Raw genomic sequence first — 17,371 nt, 5'->3', positions numbered from 1 at the left:
CAGAGGCTTTAACCCACTGAACCACCCAGGCGTCCCTATAATTTTTACTGATTAAAAAAACCACAATTTTAGATTGATCTTCATATTAACCATCTTGTTGCATTACCTATGCTCTTGCTAATTTTCAAATGATTTTTTATAATCATATGAACTTCAATAAAGAAAAAATGCTCTCCTTTTAGATACACCTGTCTTTTCTAATTGTCTCTCCCAATTGCATTAGCATGACAGAATTCTGTTGTTGTTTTAACTGTGAAAGCTCCCCTCTCCTGGGAAGTGTCTCCTCTAGCCACATGGTTAAAGGGGAGCTGTCTCTTGCTGACAAATCCTGCTTTCCTCCTCACACATCAGTCAAGGGACTGAGTGCCTAAACCAGTGGGGCTGATCTAAGCCCTTCACCAACAATTTAACTAAAGAAACCAGCTCTCAGCCCTTTCATAGATTATATCAGTTCTGCTTACAGCAGAACTAATTAGCATATTGGGGTTATATTTCCTTCTCCGTGGATCCATTAATGTATTCATTATCTGTTGCTGTGTAACAGTTTTACACAATTTAATTCTGTGGCTTAAAACAACATGCATTTGGGGGACTGGGTGGCTCAGTTGGTTAAGCGTCCGCCTTTGGCTCAGGTCATGATCTGCAGGGTGCTGGGACCCATTCCTGCGTAGGGTTCCTGCTCAGCAGGGAGCCTGCTTCTCCCTTTCCTCCCTGCTTGTGCTCTCTCCCTATCTCTGTAGCTATCTCTGTGTGTCTCTCTCTCAAATAAATAAATAAAATCTTGAAAAAACACAACAGGCACTTATCTCACTTTCCGTGGGTCAGGATGCAGATAGAGCTTTGACAGTCCTCTGCTCCCAGTCTCAAGAGATACAGTCATGACGTTGACCAGGCTTGCACTTCATGCTGAATCTGAGTCCTCTTCCAAGCTCACGGGGTTGTAGCAGAATTCAGTTCTTTGTAGCAGTAGGATTGCAGTCCCCCTTTGCTTGCTAACTATCATTTCTCATCCACTAGACTGACAAAAGTTAGCTTGACAACTAACTGTCTGACAATGTGAAACAAACAGAATAATGAACATATTGCTAATAAGAATATAAATTGATACAATCACTTTGGAAAAGAATTTGATATTATATGGCATAATAGAGAAAGTTGAAGATCTACATCCTTACTTGTATATGGTAGATGGTAATGCACCCACACAAGGATCATATGCAGGAATGGTCCACAGCAGCCCTGTCTATAGCTGGCGGAGAGAAGGAAGAATAATAAAAATGTCCCTCAATTTTAAAATATGTAGATGAACTTGTATGATATTCATAAAATAAAATATGGTAGAGAAGTAAGAATGAAAAATATAGCTACATTCAACAACATCATGATAATTTTCTGTGTTGACTGAACCCCAGGATGCCCAGATTAACTATTATTTCCAGGTCTATCTATGAGATTAACATTTGAATCAGTGGATATTGTAAAGTGGATTGTCCATCCCAATGTGGGTGGGTCTCATCTAATCCTTTGGGGACTGAATAGAACAAAAGGCAGAGAAAGATGGAATTCATCCCTTTTTCCTCCAGCCTGTCTGCTGATCTGGGACATAGATCTTCTGGCCTTACACTGGGGTTACACCATCAGCTTCCTTGGTCTCAGGTCTGCAGACTCTGACTGGAATTATATACTACAGTGTCTCCAGCTTGGAGACAGCAGATGGTGAATTTCTGTGCCTTTGTACTCATGCGAACCATTTCCTCGTGATCAATCTCCTTTATATATATCTTCTGTGGGTTCTGCTTCTCTGGGGAACTCTGACTGATACCAACATGGAACCTCAAAAATATATTTAGATGAAAAAAGAATGTAACATATACTGTGAGGTTCCACATATATAAAAAGGTCAAAACCACACAAAATTAAACAATGAAAACGCATACATAGAACCATAAACAAAATTCAGGAAAGTGGTTACTCCCAGAGGGGGATGAATAAGATAGATTTGAGAGGGACACAGGCATGGAAAATAACAATGTTTTTCTGTTCTTATAGTTGGTGGGGACCACAGGAGTGTTGTTTACATCTCAACTCTGTAGAGTTTATATGTATTCTAATAATGTTATTTTGTATCTACTTAGTGTTACTTTTTTTTTTTTTTTTTTTTTTTTTACAAAAATAAGAATTTTAGGTAGAAGCACTTCGTGGAGAAGTGTGACTGGATGTCTATTCAGTCTGCTTTATGGGGAGAAGGTAGGAAGAGAGCTGTTTGCACGGGCCTCTCCAAATTCCAAAATGAGATTTTCTCTAGGACATCAACACTTACATGTATCATTCTACTACTGGCTGTTTTTCACTCAGTCATAATGATGCTTGAGACAGAACTATTTTGTTATATTTATAGAAGTATTTTGTTATATCGATAGTACTGATACATTTAATATTATATTCTTTATCTAGTCCCCTAGTGATGGACGTGTTGGTTTAGCTGATATACTTTTTAACAAACAATGCTGAGTTAATATTTTTCTTTAGAGGAGATAACCATAACTAGCATTTCTGAGTCACAGAACCATTTCCTTCTCAAAATTTAATAACTAGTGATGTATCTCCTTTCAAAGTGGTAGCACAAATTTTCACTCACCCCTACAATATATTAATCAACAAGTTCTTTGGACATTGTATCCCCCCCATACTGCCCTTGTCCAAGCATGACCAACTTTGCTTTGTTGCCACATCCCTTAACTGAGGGATTCCTTAATTGGAGGGTTCCAATCCTCATCTATTTTTATCTACACTGCAGCCAGAGTGAGCTTTTGGAATAGAGAGCTAATGATACCATTGGCTAAGTTAAATTCTCTAGTAGCCTCCATGGCTTTATGGATAAAATCCATGACCTTAGATTAACCCTGGAAGGTGTCTCTCACATTGGCCTGGCCTCATTTCCAGTCCCTTCCTACATGAATCATGGTCTTTAGGCATCTCAGAAGCTTCAAGTTCAGCCTGCAATGGACTTCCTATTTCACATTCTTTCTGTTTGGGAAACTCCTCCTTTCTCCTTCAAAGCTCAGCTTGAGTATTGTCTCCTCTCAACAAGGAATGATACACATCTCTATAGTTATACTTATACACATGCACTTATACTCATCTGTACAGTCACACAGTCTTACCACTCCTTATTTACTAGGAAGCATTTGAAGTTGGAGACCATGTCCTGTCTTCTTTTTCTCTTGAGAATCTAGCCCCATGCCTGGAGGTGCTCAGTGAGTGTTTGATGAATGCATATATGAGTGAAGTATCACATGAACACATGATCTCTACCATAAAATGTTTTATAATCTAGTTATAAAGACAGAACAGATACATACAAATGATGCAAGGCTACTAGGGCGAAGAGCTAAATGCCAAATAAGTGAAACGAAAGACCAGACCTATTTAATTAGAGGAAAGAGCTCACCCCAGCTGTAGAAGTCAGGGCAAATATGATCATTCCCAGTGAACAGCTGGAGAGGCTAACATATGTGAGTTCAAATTTTATCTTCAATTCCTTTGTCCTTGGATCTATGGGTGTGGAGGACTTGGCATAACTGTAACACAAATACTCTCTCTCTGGGGCAATATTCCCTGTACTGAGAGCACACCGTATAAACCAAGGGCAGAGTATAATCCCAGCAAAGAGCTTGGTAATGCAGCACAGAGCTCATATTCAAAGAACGTTTGTCTTTCAGCAATTGAGGTTCGTTAGTGAGGGGTAGACTAGATGGCCTCAAACCAGGCTCTGCATGTGTGGCTTTCAGAACCCAGAGATTTCATGCTGCAAGTCCTGATACAATAATTGGAAAATTCACGTTCCATTAGAGGGACATAAACAAAAATTTCTCTCCTCTTACTCCTTACTGTATGAAAGAAGTAGTATCATCTAAAAGGATGAAAGGAAAGGGCATATCCTATTGGTTTGGGGTTTTGTGACTAAAAATAGGTGGAATGTAAATCAAGAGCTTCTGTTTGGCCCAATGTGGCAGGAGCAAGGAGTTCCCTATATTGAGCCAGATACACCACTGATGGGGCAGACTCCTGGGATGGGGACGGAGCAAGTGCCCACTTACGAACTGATGTTTTATAATCTACAGACAAGACCTCCACCAGAAGCAGCCCTCCTGTACTGTAGTGGATTCTTGGCTACTCATTGACTCACCCCTAGGGACAGGGTCTGATGGGCACAGGCCAATAGTAAGGTATGAAACTTGGCTGTTCATAATAATTATCTTAGAAGAGGCTTTAAAAATACAGAGCACTAAATTTTCACCCTGACCCTAATGATTAAAGTCCCTCTGGGTAGGGGCCTAGGAATCTGAATTTTGAGTTATACCCAACCAACCCCCCACCCCCCAACTATTGGTGATTCCAATGCAGGCCATCTTTCCTGAGGCTTGGAAACCATTGCTCTAGACTAGAAAACACCATCCTCATCATTAGGCCATGCATGGGCACCATCTTCCTGCCCTAACTAACCCACAGATTCACCCAGGAGTATGGGGTGACATCTTTATAAAAGCAGAACCCACAATGTTTATCAAGAGACGCGGGCATGCAGGAGGAGAAGGAGAGGGGGCAGAGGTGGGAGGAGGCTACATGAGGGATGGACAGGCAGGTAGAGGGAAGGGAAGGTGGAGGAGAAAGAGATGGAGGAAACTGAGAGAGAACATGGGGCTCAACAGGAAGGAAAGAAAGGTTGAAAGCAGCCCAGACCCTGAGAAGACGGAGACAAAGAAAAGAGGACTCAAGGGAGCCCGAGGTTGTGCTTTCTTTCCCAAGGGTGGGAGCGAAGTGAAAAACCCTCCTTGTCCTGGCTCCGGGAGACCTTATCAGGTAGTGATTAAGAAAATGAGGAGTCTGATTGGTGTTTGACACCTAGTTTGGCCATTTGCTAGGTGGATGCTTTAAGACAAGGTATTCATTTTCTCTCAGATTCATTCTTCTCATAGGTAAATGTGAAATTATGGGGCATCCGTGAAATATAGTATCTTAAAGCAGGTTATAAATATAAAGTATTTTAAGTTGGCAACCATAGGGCTGGATGAGATCATAGAGCCTATTTCTTCCAAATCTCTGAAGATTCACAAAGGAAGGAAGGAACTGAAGCACAGAAAGTGATTCACAGGATGTCACATGGTTAGTGGGTTAGTGCATAACAAAGTCTACGCTGAGATACTTAGTCACAAGTTGACTGTCACTAAGAAGTACAAGGGAAGTCCAGATCAACATGAGGCAAAGAATACGGGGGTGAAGGCTGTGACCCCCTTTTTTACCTAGTCGCTCCATTGATGGGGCCTGTTGACACCAGAGAGACCCAAATACTTGGAAACAAGAATGTATCTGTCTTTATCCAGTGCCACCCAAGGACAAAGACTATTGGAAGAAAATAAGTATTACAGAAGTACAGTCTTTTTGGGAAAGGAAAAATTTCATCAAGTTTTTTTTCTCTCTTTTTTTTTTTTTTTTAAGATTTTATTTATTTATTTGACATAGAGAGAGAGCGTACAGCAGGGGGAGTGGCAGTCAGAGGGAGAGGGAGAAGCAGGCTCTCCACAGAGCAAGAAGTCCGATGAGATGTGGGGCTTGATCCCAGGACTCTGGGATCATGACCTGAGCTGAAGGCAGATGCTTAACTGACTGAGCTTCCCAAACAGCCCTGTCAAACTTTTCTTTTACCTGCCAGTTCATTTAGTTTATCTACTTTCAGTCAAGGTTCTGAGTTAAATTATCCAGAGCCACTTTGATCCTAGAGTGAGGGGTTGGTGGGCAGGGAGCATGGATGGGTGGTGGGGAACAGGAGAGTATCTCATTGGCCGACACTGGTATTTCCATCGCTGGAAAGACAGATCCTCTCATGTTAATTAATAAATTGGCCTTCTGGTTTACATATTAGTGTCACTCAGTCTTTTAGAACATAAACAGGCTGATAAAATTGAGTTTCTGGATCTGTAATGCTGATTTACTCTGGTTTCCTCTGACCCCCAATTCCTGCCCCACCTCACTTTCTGCCACCCCAGCTACGGCTGTCTAATGCTGCCCAGATCCCACATTTGCATTTAAAGGAGACACCTCAGAACCACCAATGCCTTATTTTGATTCATTTCAATTCAGTGTATTTGTATGAACTACATATAATCAGCCAGACACTGTGCTAAAAGCTGATACTACAAGGACGAATAAGACATGACACCTGCCCTCAGGGAACTCAAAAGCAGTACCTGGATATTCAGAGTGGCCCATAGGCCCCCAGTGTCAGCAACACTTGGGAGCTTGTTAAAAATGCAGACTCCTAGGCTCCAAATCAGACCTACCGAATCTGAATCTCTGGGTGATTTTTATGTGTATAAAGTTTGAGAAGCACTGATTTAGTAGAAAAGACCCAACTGACGCCATTTTGAATTAAATTTTATGTTGAATAAACCAAGTATGGTGGGCACATAGAGGAGTGTGTAGTTAACTCTGATGGAAAGGCAGACATTTGCACTAACAGGCCAATAGCATGGGGATGGGGAGCAGATGGAGAAGGTGGGAGCATTCAGGTGTGGAAAATGGCATGAACAAAGTTATGAATGTGTATGGTGTCTGGGGCAGGGGTGAGGGTGGGGGTAGGCCATATACAGAGCCAGACTAGGACAGACTGGAACAAAAGTCTTTTAGCAGCTTTTTGATCTCACCCTGGGATGGATGGCACCATCCATGCTTAGATGCTGTACCCTCTTTTGACTTGGATGGGGAGGCCCTCCCTACCCTTGTTACCAGCCCTCCACATTAGGGGCTGATCAGTGTGTCGACAGGCAGAGGCTTCTTTTCAACCTCTAGCCCTCAGTGACCCCTCAGGGATGAGGGGCTGATGTTTGCAGTCAGCAAAGGATGCCGAATCTCAGATCTCATGCCAGGCCACCTGGTCCCTGGCAGCGGCTCTACAGAATGACCTTGGGAGGGAGTGGATGCACAGATTCCCACAGATACCCATGGACTCCTACGAATTCCTGGCAGCCCAAATGGCCTTTAGGGAGAGGGGAGAGGGCTTCCCTCTTACTAAGGTTGTAAGGGAAGCTGACTATGGAGAAAGTCAAGAAAGTAATGACAAAGGGCAAGAAAGGGATGGAAGCAGGGTCTGGAGGCTGGGTTGTTTTCCTGGACTGGCCTCTAGAACATGAAGGGCCTCAGCTATAAAATGAAGAAGATGTACATAGGACTTGAAGGGAGCCCCAACAGCCTGTGACTGTAGCACTTTCCAGGCTGCCATTTTCCCCATTTTTCGAACTACTTAGATCCTCTTGGAATTCACTGCCCAGTGACAAAATAAAATATTCTTCTTGGGGACACAGTCTCCACCAAGCACAAGGCACCCAGGTTAGATCGTCTATCAGGGTTATATTTAGGGGGAAAAATATATTAATTAATCATGAAATATACATTAAATATCTCCTATGTGTTTTGTCTGGTAGCCAAATTGAGCACCAAAGGAGCAGAAGCTTAGGTTCTGGCCAAAAATACTCTCATATATTTTTAGAGAACTATGACACACTTTAGTAAGGAAGAAAGCAGTAAACAATTCTTCAATTAGGTGTTTTATTAATGAAAATTGTTAACATTTCACAGTGCTAAACACTTTATAGGAATACATCATTTATTTACATAAATATATGAGGTAATAAATCACTTAGGATGCTTGGGATGTAACCAGTAGGAAACCCTGATTCCACTGACTTAAACATTAAGAAATGTATTCTCTCACTTAATAAGAACTTCACAGGTAGACTAGTCCTAGAGCTGGTTAGTACAGTGGCCAAGTAAAGTCATTAAGGACTCAGATTCTCTCTAGTTTTTCTCTCTGCCATTCTCATTGGTATTGTTCATAGATTAACAACCATATTGTTTCAAGCTGCTGCCACACTTCCCAATGGCACATCTTTATGGAACGTCCAGAGGCAGAGAAGAGAGCTTTTTTTCTTCATTAAGTATATAAAGCCACCAAGCCTGGAGATATATCTCTATAGAGATATCTATACAGATTTAAATATATACATAAAGGATTTCTTTGTGACAGGGACATTTCTCCAGCAGGACCTGGATTTCATGCCCACACCTACACGCAACACCAGTAAGGGAATCACCACTGGGCTCAACCTGCTTCACTCTCTGCTGCTGGGGCTGGTGCCTAGGCCCACCTCCTCTGATACACAGAAGGAGGAGAGTAGCTAGTGTGCACGCGCGCACACGCACACACGCACACACACACACACAAATTTGGGGGAGGATGTTTCTTTAGGATAAAAGAAGAGGCAGGGGGCTATTCAGAAGGCAAACATATAACTGTTTCCATTTTACAGTTGAAGGAACAGAAATTTTGAGAATTAAGTAATTGGGTCAAGGTCATACAACTTTACACAGTAGAACTGGAGTTAAAAATGGAGCCCATAGCTGTAGGAACTTCTTGCTAGACATGTCTCCAAAGGCAAGGGAAACAAAAGCAAAAATGAACTATTGGGACTTCATCAAGATATAAAGCTTTTTCACAGCAAAAGAAACAGTCGGCAAAATCCAAAGACAACTGACAGAATGGCAAAGATATTTGCAAATGACATATCAGATAAAGGGCTACTATCCAGAATATATAAAGAACTTATCACACTCAACACCCAAAAAACAAATAACCCAGCCAAGAAATGGGCAGAAGATATAAACAGACATTTCTGCAAAGAAGACATACAGTTGGCCAACACACACATGAAAAAATGTTCAACATCACTTGGCATCAGGGAAATACAACTCAAAAGCACAATGAGATACCACTTCATGGTTAGAATGGCTAAAATTAGCAACTCAGGAAACAACAAATGTTGGTGAGGACATGGAGAAAGGGGAAATTTCTTATACTGTTGGTGGGAATGCAAGATGGTGCAGCCAGTCTGGAAAGCAGTATGGAGGTTCCTCAAAAAGTTGAAAACAGAGCTACCCTATGATCCAGCAATTGTATTACTAGGTATTTACTGCAAAGATAGAAATGTATTGATTCCACAAAACAAACTGAGGGTTGCTGGGTGGAGGAGGGTTGGCAGAAGGGGGGTGGGGTTATGGACATTGGGGAGGGTACGTGTTGTGGTGAGTGCTGTGAAGTATGTAAACCTGGCGATTCACAGACCTGTGCCCCTGGGGATAAAAATATATTATATGTTTATAAAAAATAAAATTTAAAAAATCATAAAAAAAGAAATGTATTGATTCCATGTGGTACCTGTACCCCAGTATTTATAGCATCAATGTCCACAGTAGCCAAACTATGTAAGGAGCCCAGATGTTCACCAACAGATGAATGGATAAAGAACATGGGGTATAGATACAGAATGCAATAGTACTCGGCCATCCAAAAACATGAAATCTTGCCCCTTGCCACAATGTAGATGGGACTAGAGGGTATTATGCTAAGCAAAATAAGTCAACCAAAGAAAGACAATTATCATATGATCTCACTCATATGTGGAATTTAAGAAACAAAACAGAGGAGCATGGAGGAAGGGAAGGAAAAATAAAACAAGATGTAATCAGAGAGGGAGACAAACCATAAGACACTCTTAACCATAGGAAACAAACTAAGAGTCCTGGAGTGGATAGGGGGAGGGCACAAGGTATCTTTAAGGAAGTTTAAGGAAGGCATATGATATAATGAGCACTGGGTGTTATGTACAACCAATGAATCACTGAAAGCTACCTCTGAAACTAATTTTAAAAAGTAAATGTGAAAAGAAAAAATGAAATGAAGGAAAAAAAACAAAGGAAATGAAGGCAGAGATAGAGCTGATGTTTCTACAAGCCAAGGAGCCCTGAAGACTGCCAGTGAAGCACCAGGGAGAAGGCAGAGAACAGACGCCTCCTCACAGCCTCAGAAGGAACAACCCTGCTGACACCTAGAACTCAGATTCTTCAACTGCAGAACTGTGAGACAATACATTTCTGTTGGAACCACTCAGTTTGTGGTACTTTGTTATGTCACCTCTAGCAAACTGCTACAGCCTCCTTGGGCAGGGGGCTATAAATCTGATGGTGAACAGTCTTCCGCTAGGGTTGCTTTTTCCTTTGAGAGTCTCATGTGATTCGCTGGACACTAGGCTGGTGCTAACTCTATTTGACATTAATTTCTTGGCTTGAGATTCTTGGACCCTGCCCCCCACACTTGAATAGTGTGAATTCAGAGAGGGTGCAGATTCTCACGTGGGCCTTGTTTTATTTTCTTCCCTGGGCTCGTACCAGAGAACAGCTTCCTTACTTCCTGAGCTGGTGGGAAGAATTTGTTGAGTCTCTCTTACACTGACAGGACCATTTCCAAATCCAGCCTCTATGTAGAAATCTGTGTTTTCGTTTTGCCAATATCTGAGCCCAAGCACATACCTCCTGTACCCCTAACTGGCATGAAAATCCCAGCTAGCAGGGGCACGGAATCAACTCACGATCTTGCCCTCTAGCTCTGAGCTACAGTTTATATTTTATCACCTGGGGATTGGGGGGCTTTCTTCTTTAGATCTTGGATAAAAAAAAAATAATGATCTTGTTCTGCTACATCTTATTTATTTTATCCCCCATGTCTTTTCCTGTGGAAGTGGGAGGGGGATTAGATCAGCCTGTTATGTTGCCAAAAACAGAAGTCCTTGGAGAAGGAAAGAGAAGTTATTAAAGAGGAGTTCATCTTTTACATTTTAAAAAAAGATTTTATTTACTTATTTTTATTTATATTATTTATATTATATTTATATATTTATATTACATTAATTTATATTATTTATATTATATTTTTAAAAGGCTTTATTTATTTATTTGTCAGAGAGAGACCACAAGTAGGCAGAGAGGCAGGCAGAGAGAGGAAGGGAAGCAGGCTCCCTACCGAGCAGAGAGCCTGATGTGAGGCTCGATCCCAGGAATCTGGGATCATGACCTGAGCTGAAGGCAGAGGCTTTAACCCACTGAGCCACCTAGGAACCCCAAGAGGTTTGTCTTTTAAAGGGAGCAAAGGTGTTGAGTTGTTGGGGTAGTTCACACATCTAGGTGGGTGCTTTGCTTTCTTTTGAGGGATGGTGTTGCTGGTATAGCCTAGCCACTGTATGCATGGGGCTGGAAGAGGGTGTTCCACAGTCTAGAAATAGCCTCCTCTGGGGGTTGAGCTTGCTCCCACAGGAGGGTCCCTAATGTAACTCTCTTTCATCCCACATCTATTCTTCTCAGGAGCTTTACAATACCCATGAGAAATCAGAGACCATAGCTGGATGGCAACTGAGTCTCAAACCACCTGAAAAGGATTTTGATTTCTCCTCTCATTGGAAGGCTAGACATAAGGGAGCCAATTACGGAAAATCCCAACTACTTAAGTCAGGGTTACAGCCATCAGAAATATCCCACTAAACCCATAATCTGTGTTAATGACCATAACTAAGGGGACCTGCCCATTCTCATTAACATTATATCCATCATGAGCTTAAGAGACTCAAGCCCACAAGGGAGCCCAATTTCTCATGTGAGGGAAAGAGGAGAGGGTCCTTTACTTTAAGGCCTCCTGAGAACCTGAAGTCCCCTGAAGTGTTCCTAGCAATCCCATCTGCTTCTGCTAGATGTGGCACCGTGGGGCTTCAGCCAGCAAGTCAGCCAGCCGAGGATGCTGGCCAGCTTTCGGAATCTCCCTAAAAACTACAAAGTACTCCATGCAATAGGAAAGCTCTCATCTCTCACGATGGGGAATCCAAGCATGTTTCCTCTCTTGGAGGCACATTCAGGACCCAGACTTGATTTTTTAAGTGTTGCAACACAAGGCTATTCTGATGTATCTTGTGCTGGCTAACCAGCTGGCTGGCGGAAGCATCACCTGGTCAAATCTGGTAGATGCAGATGGGATTGCTAAGAGGAAGAGCATCAGAATTACTCATCTCCTTTCGTAGCCATAAGAGTGGATGGTATGGTTTTATGAACATCAGACACGAGAGGATCTAGTCCTTTTCTCTGGTCTTCTGACTACCGAGATGTAAAAAAAAAAATTACACATAAATGGTTTCACGCTCTCTGGACAGAAGTAATGTCAGTCACTTCTCAAATGCAAATAGAACTGGCTCCAGCCCCAGTCTACCAGATTGTCAGGAAATGGATCCTTCGTCATCTACCACTCCTTCTGCAAGAACCCCATGACTAAGGCAGTCGCGTAGTCTGTCAAACAGCCTTTCTCAGATAGAGGAGAGACATGATGGAGTATTCTTGCTGTTGGTGCAGCAACAATGTCTCTGCCCTTCCAGCTCGGGAGGGGCGCTGAAGCTCTATGTTTCTGATGATTTAGCCTCAGTAAGGTAGTGAGTGCTGCCACAGGCTAGTCTCCATTCAAGCCAGCAGAGGCCTTGGAAGGAGGGCCCCTCTGAGTAACAGTCACTCGGTATGGTCTCAGATGCCAGTGCTTGTTACCTGGGCCCCAGGACCTTCTCTCTCCCATTCAATCCCCGAGGACTCCTGGTGCCCCCTCTGAGGCCTTACTCAGAAGAAGTGATTGAATTTACTCCCAGTCCCTGCGATTTCCTCCAGGATCAGGCAGCTGTTCACTTTTAACTTCCTGAAGCCCAAAAGCCCATTCTGACTTCTTCTGCTTCAAGAGTTTGAGCACCATGAGGAAAGGCCTGCATTTTCAGGACAAAGAACGAGCCATCCACTCTCCCGAGGAGGAGGATCCAAACTTTAGGAACACAAAATTCTCTGTGCCATCCTGGCAGTGTAGTCAGGACGATGTCTTTTATTCTTTCTGGATGAGTTTCTACCTCTTTTTCCAGGACGGAAAGAGGAATGCTTACTGCCCCAGGGACACAGACACAGCACACAATGAAAAGTCCCACCAGGTCTTCCTGAGGCACAGAAACAAAAAATTCAAGTTGAATTTTTAATCGATCACTCTTTCATAGCAGAAAAGGGTATCCCATGACTTTGAGATCTGACCCACGGGTCCTTGGCACTTAATAATGTTTATGCACATGAATTACTTTTTAGTGACAATCACACCTAATTTTGTCTGCTATCAAATTGCCCAGGAAATCGGAATAAAAATGGGTTTTAGAAACAGTTTTAGGCATGATTATTGCTAAAATGTATTAAAACGTATCTGCTACCTTTGATGAGATATGATGAATATATTTTACTTTTTTATCTTTTTATCGCTTGGCTAGTTATTTTGTTCAGTCATCATATAGGAAGGCAGGGTAGGATATGGAAGGAGCACTATGAGTATCTACACTTAGACCCAAATTGTTACATGCTTTTAAGTTTTATTCCGCTTGTCAGGACATCAGCTTGGCTCTTATCTGCTGTCATATATGTGAATTTTCTTCTTCAGTTGCTATGCTGCTTCTAATCTATGACCTAGGCAATGAATCAGTAAGATAAACTAACATTGCATATATAGAGACAGTAAATTGGTTTTGAATGAGATTTTTTTTATGCATAATTGTCACTGCTCAAACCTTAGAACATCCACTCAAATTAAAATTTCAGGGGTGCTTCCTTCTTTTGTCTTGGACATTCTCTGTATTCTAAATACTTGACTTTCCTATGTATGATCTTTCAAGGGTGAGTTGAGTATAACGACAGGTCTATTCTCAGAGATTCCACTAGTTAACATCTAATTCCATGCATAAAATTGTGGATTTGGGTACCCGCTCATTTTTCCTTCTGTGTGCCCTCCCATTCCGGCCTCATACTGGTCTGTCCCCTTCTTTCCAAGCATTAATGCTGGCAGCACATGGTGATAAAATAAAATTGGCATTGAACTTGGTCCACCCACTGAATCCTAATTTTTCTTACTTGGGAAGTCACATTGCTTCTCTGAACCTCAATCATCTAATTAAAGGGAGTGACAATTCTTCTTACATATTTAGGTGTTGTGAAAATTGAAAGTGATAATGCTCGGGAAAGCATTTTCTAAAAACGTTATTATCCCAATGTAACATTCTTGTTTTTTTTTTTTTAAGATTTTATTTATTTATCTACAGAGAGATCACAAGTACACAGAGAAGCAGGCAGGCAGAGAGAAAGGGGAAAGCAGGCTCCCTGCAGAGCAGAGAGCCTGATGTGGGTTTTGATCCCAGGACCCTGAGATCATGACCTGAGCTGAAGGCAGAGGCTTAACCCACTGAGTCACCCAGGGACCCCCAGTGTAACATTCTTACATGTCCTTGTTGCTAACAATTATTGAGATATTCTGTGACAGACACTGAGTTAGGCTTTATTGCTTTTGTGGGTTTTTTATTTTAAGATTTTATTTTTATTTATTTATTTGAGAGAAAGAGAGTGAGCATGAGAAGGGGAGGGGCAGCAAGAGAGACAAAATTTTAAGCAGGTTCCATGCCCAGTGTTGAACCCATTGAGGGGCTCAATCTCACAACCCTGAGATCATGACCTGAGCTGAAATCTAGAGTCTGACACTTAACCGACGGAGCATCCAGGCACCTCTAGACTTTATAGTTTTTTTTTTAAATCATTTAATCTTCACAAAAATATCTGAAATTATGCTAATAATAATGCTAACTATTGTCCTGACTTTGAGAATGAGGAAACTAATGTTGAGAAAGGCTAACTAATTAGGGGTGGCTAAGTGCCTCAGTTGGTTAAGTGTTGGATCTCAGAGACTCGGGTCCTGATCTCAGGGTCATGAATTCAAGTCCTGCTTTGGGCCCCATGCTGGGTGTGGAGTCTACTTTAAAAAAATAAATCAATAGACGGTACTCGGAGTGGCCAGACCTTCCAGCTTAACAACTGTTCTCAGTGCTTGCAGCATCGTCTGCTTCTTTCCCAGGCAGTGCTATCCGGCAGCCAGAAAGTCACCATGTCTGTTCTCAAGATCCATGCCAGAGAGATCTTCGACTCTCGTGGGAATCCCACCGTTGAGGTTGACCTCTACACCTCCAAAGGTCTCTTCAGAGCTTTGTGCCCAGTGGTGCGACCACTGGTATCTACGAGACCCTCAAGCTCTGGGACAATCCCCACTACATAGGGAAAGTTGTCTCAAAGGTTGTTGAGCACATCAATAAAACTATTGCTCCTGCCCTGATTAGCAAGACACTGAATGTCGTGGAGCAAGAGAAAACTGACAGACTGATGATCGAGATGGATGGAACAGAAAATAAATCTAAATTTGGTGCGAACACCATTCTGGGTGTGATCCTGGCTGTCTGCAAGGCAGGGGCTGTCGAGAAGGGGGTGCCTCTGTACCGCCACACTGCCGACTTGGCAGGCAATGCCGAAGTCATCCTGTGGGTTCTGGCTTTCAACGTCCCCAACGGTGGCTCCCACGCCAGCAACAAGCTGGTCAAGCAGGAGTTCATGATCCTGCCTGTGGGTGCAGCCAGCTTCTGGGAGGCCATGCGCATCAGGGCTGAGGTCTACCACAACCTGAAGAATGTTATCAAGGAGAAATACGGGAAGGAGCCACCAACGCGGGGGATGAAGGCAGGTTTGCACCTAACATCCTGGAGAACAAAGAAGCTCTGGAGCTGCTGAAGAATGCCATCAGGACAGCCCACTACACTGATAAGGTGGTCATGGCATGGAAGTAGCTGCCTCAGAGTTCTTCTGGTAGGGCAAGTATGACCTGGACTTTAAGTCTCCCAATGACCCCAGCAGGTACTTCATGCCCGATGAGCTGGCCAACTTATACAAGCCCTTTATCAAGGATTACCCAGTGGTGTCCATTGAAGACCCCTTTGACCAGGATGACTGGGAAGCTTGGCAGAAGTTCACTGCCAATGCCATGCGGTGGGGGACGATCTCACTGTGACCAGCCCGAAGTGGATTTCCAAGGCCATGGGCAAGAAATCGTGCAACTGAACTGCCTCCTGCTGAAGGTCAGCCAGATCGGCTCCATGACTGAGTCTCTCTAGGCATGCAAGCTGGCCCAGTCCAACAGCTGGGGCATCATGGTGTTGCATTGCTCTGGGGAGACCAAGGATACCTTCATCACTGACCTGGTGGTGGGACTGTGCACTGGGCAGATCAAGACGGGGCACCTTGCTGATTTGGGCACTTGGCCAAGTACAACCAGATCCCCAGAATTGAAGAGGAACTGGGTAGCAGGCTAAGTTTGCCGACAGAAACTTTTGAAACCCCCTCGCCAAGTAAGCTCCAGGTGGTGCACCCCAGGTCCTGTGGTCCTGAGTCGGCTCATTAGACCTCTGCTCCCCCCTTTACCCCCAGCCAAGACTGACCGGGGCCTCTGCTAGTTAACTGCCCGCTCCCCTCCCTGTGCTGTTCTTGCTGCTTCCTTAGAACTGTTGCAGAAGCCTGACTCGACCATCTGGAACCCTGCTGGAAACCCTAGCTCTGTTGTCGTGAGGTTGGCCCAAATCACTGTTTTCTCACCTCACTTCCCACCCAGGGTCTGGAGCCAAGTCTGTCTATATGATAATCTCTAGGTGTCCACAGGGGAGATCCCCAGTGGTTCTGTGAGCAGAATAAAAAGGCCTCAGTGACCCATTGAGTAAATAAATAAATAAATAAATAAACAAACAGATAAATAAAGGCTAACTAATTATCATGAGTCCACACAGCTAATAAATGCGAGTCTGGGTTGGAGCTCCAGACCCCAGGTCTGGGTCTTCATACAATGGCAGAATTCAGTATTTTGGCTCATGGAGATCAGGGAAAGGGAAGAGGCAGCTCAGAAGAGATTCTGGAAGGCCCTTCATCTCACACCCTGGCATGTGGCTGTCTCTCCACCTCTCTCTACAGGCACAGAGGCTGCCCTGCCCTGGCTCCTGGTTCTTAGGGCTAGCCTTCAAAGTTTCACTTGAAGAATAATTCAAACTCCCTTCCAGATGGAGGGGTCAGACTCAACTCCCTGACCTGCCATGCTGAATTCCTGTGGCTGCCTGTATGCAATCGGCATTGCAACTTCTCCACAGTGCAGTAGGGTAAGCCAGGCTCTCACACTTGTAAAACGTATCTGGTGTCCCAATCATCCCAGCCAGCAGTTGATGATCTAATAGAAAGCTACAGTTTAAGATGGTTAGAGAGTCCAAAGTCCCCTATTTACATTTTATTTGCCCGCTCATTCCCTATAGCTATGCACCTGCCCAATCTCTCCATGTAAAAAGCCCAGGATCCAAAGGGATATTGACTCAGAATCTAATAATCTTTAAGAAAAAAATTCAGAAATGACTGCAATCTCTTGTTTGAGCTTTCCTTATAGCCTGTACCATGTGAACAAAACAGATTGCGGAAAAGAACACTATAATCCGAGAGGTACAGGGGTTTATCTAGGTGGAACCATGATGTTCCAGCCTGAAACTCTGCTTCTCCCCTATTTTTCTCCATTTACTCATTTATT

At 43.2% G+C, this 17,371-nt stretch overlaps 1 pseudogene across 1 annotated transcript; it reads left to right on the top strand.

Annotated features, from left to right (window-relative positions):
• The first annotated feature begins 14,786 nt into the window (after positions 1 to 14,786).
• LOC309850447 (alpha-enolase pseudogene) lies at positions 14,787 to 16,219 on the top strand (annotated as a pseudogene). The gene has a single exon. The product of its transcript is annotated as an alpha-enolase pseudogene (transcript).
• The last annotated feature ends 1,152 nt before the right edge of the window (positions 16,220 to 17,371 follow it).

Source organism: Mustela nivalis (genome assembly GCF_964662115.1).
Source record: "Mustela nivalis genome assembly, chromosome: 16".
Classification (NCBI taxonomy): Eukaryota; Metazoa; Chordata; class Mammalia; order Carnivora; family Mustelidae; genus Mustela; species Mustela nivalis.
This window is presented reverse-complemented; position numbering and strand designations above follow the sequence as displayed.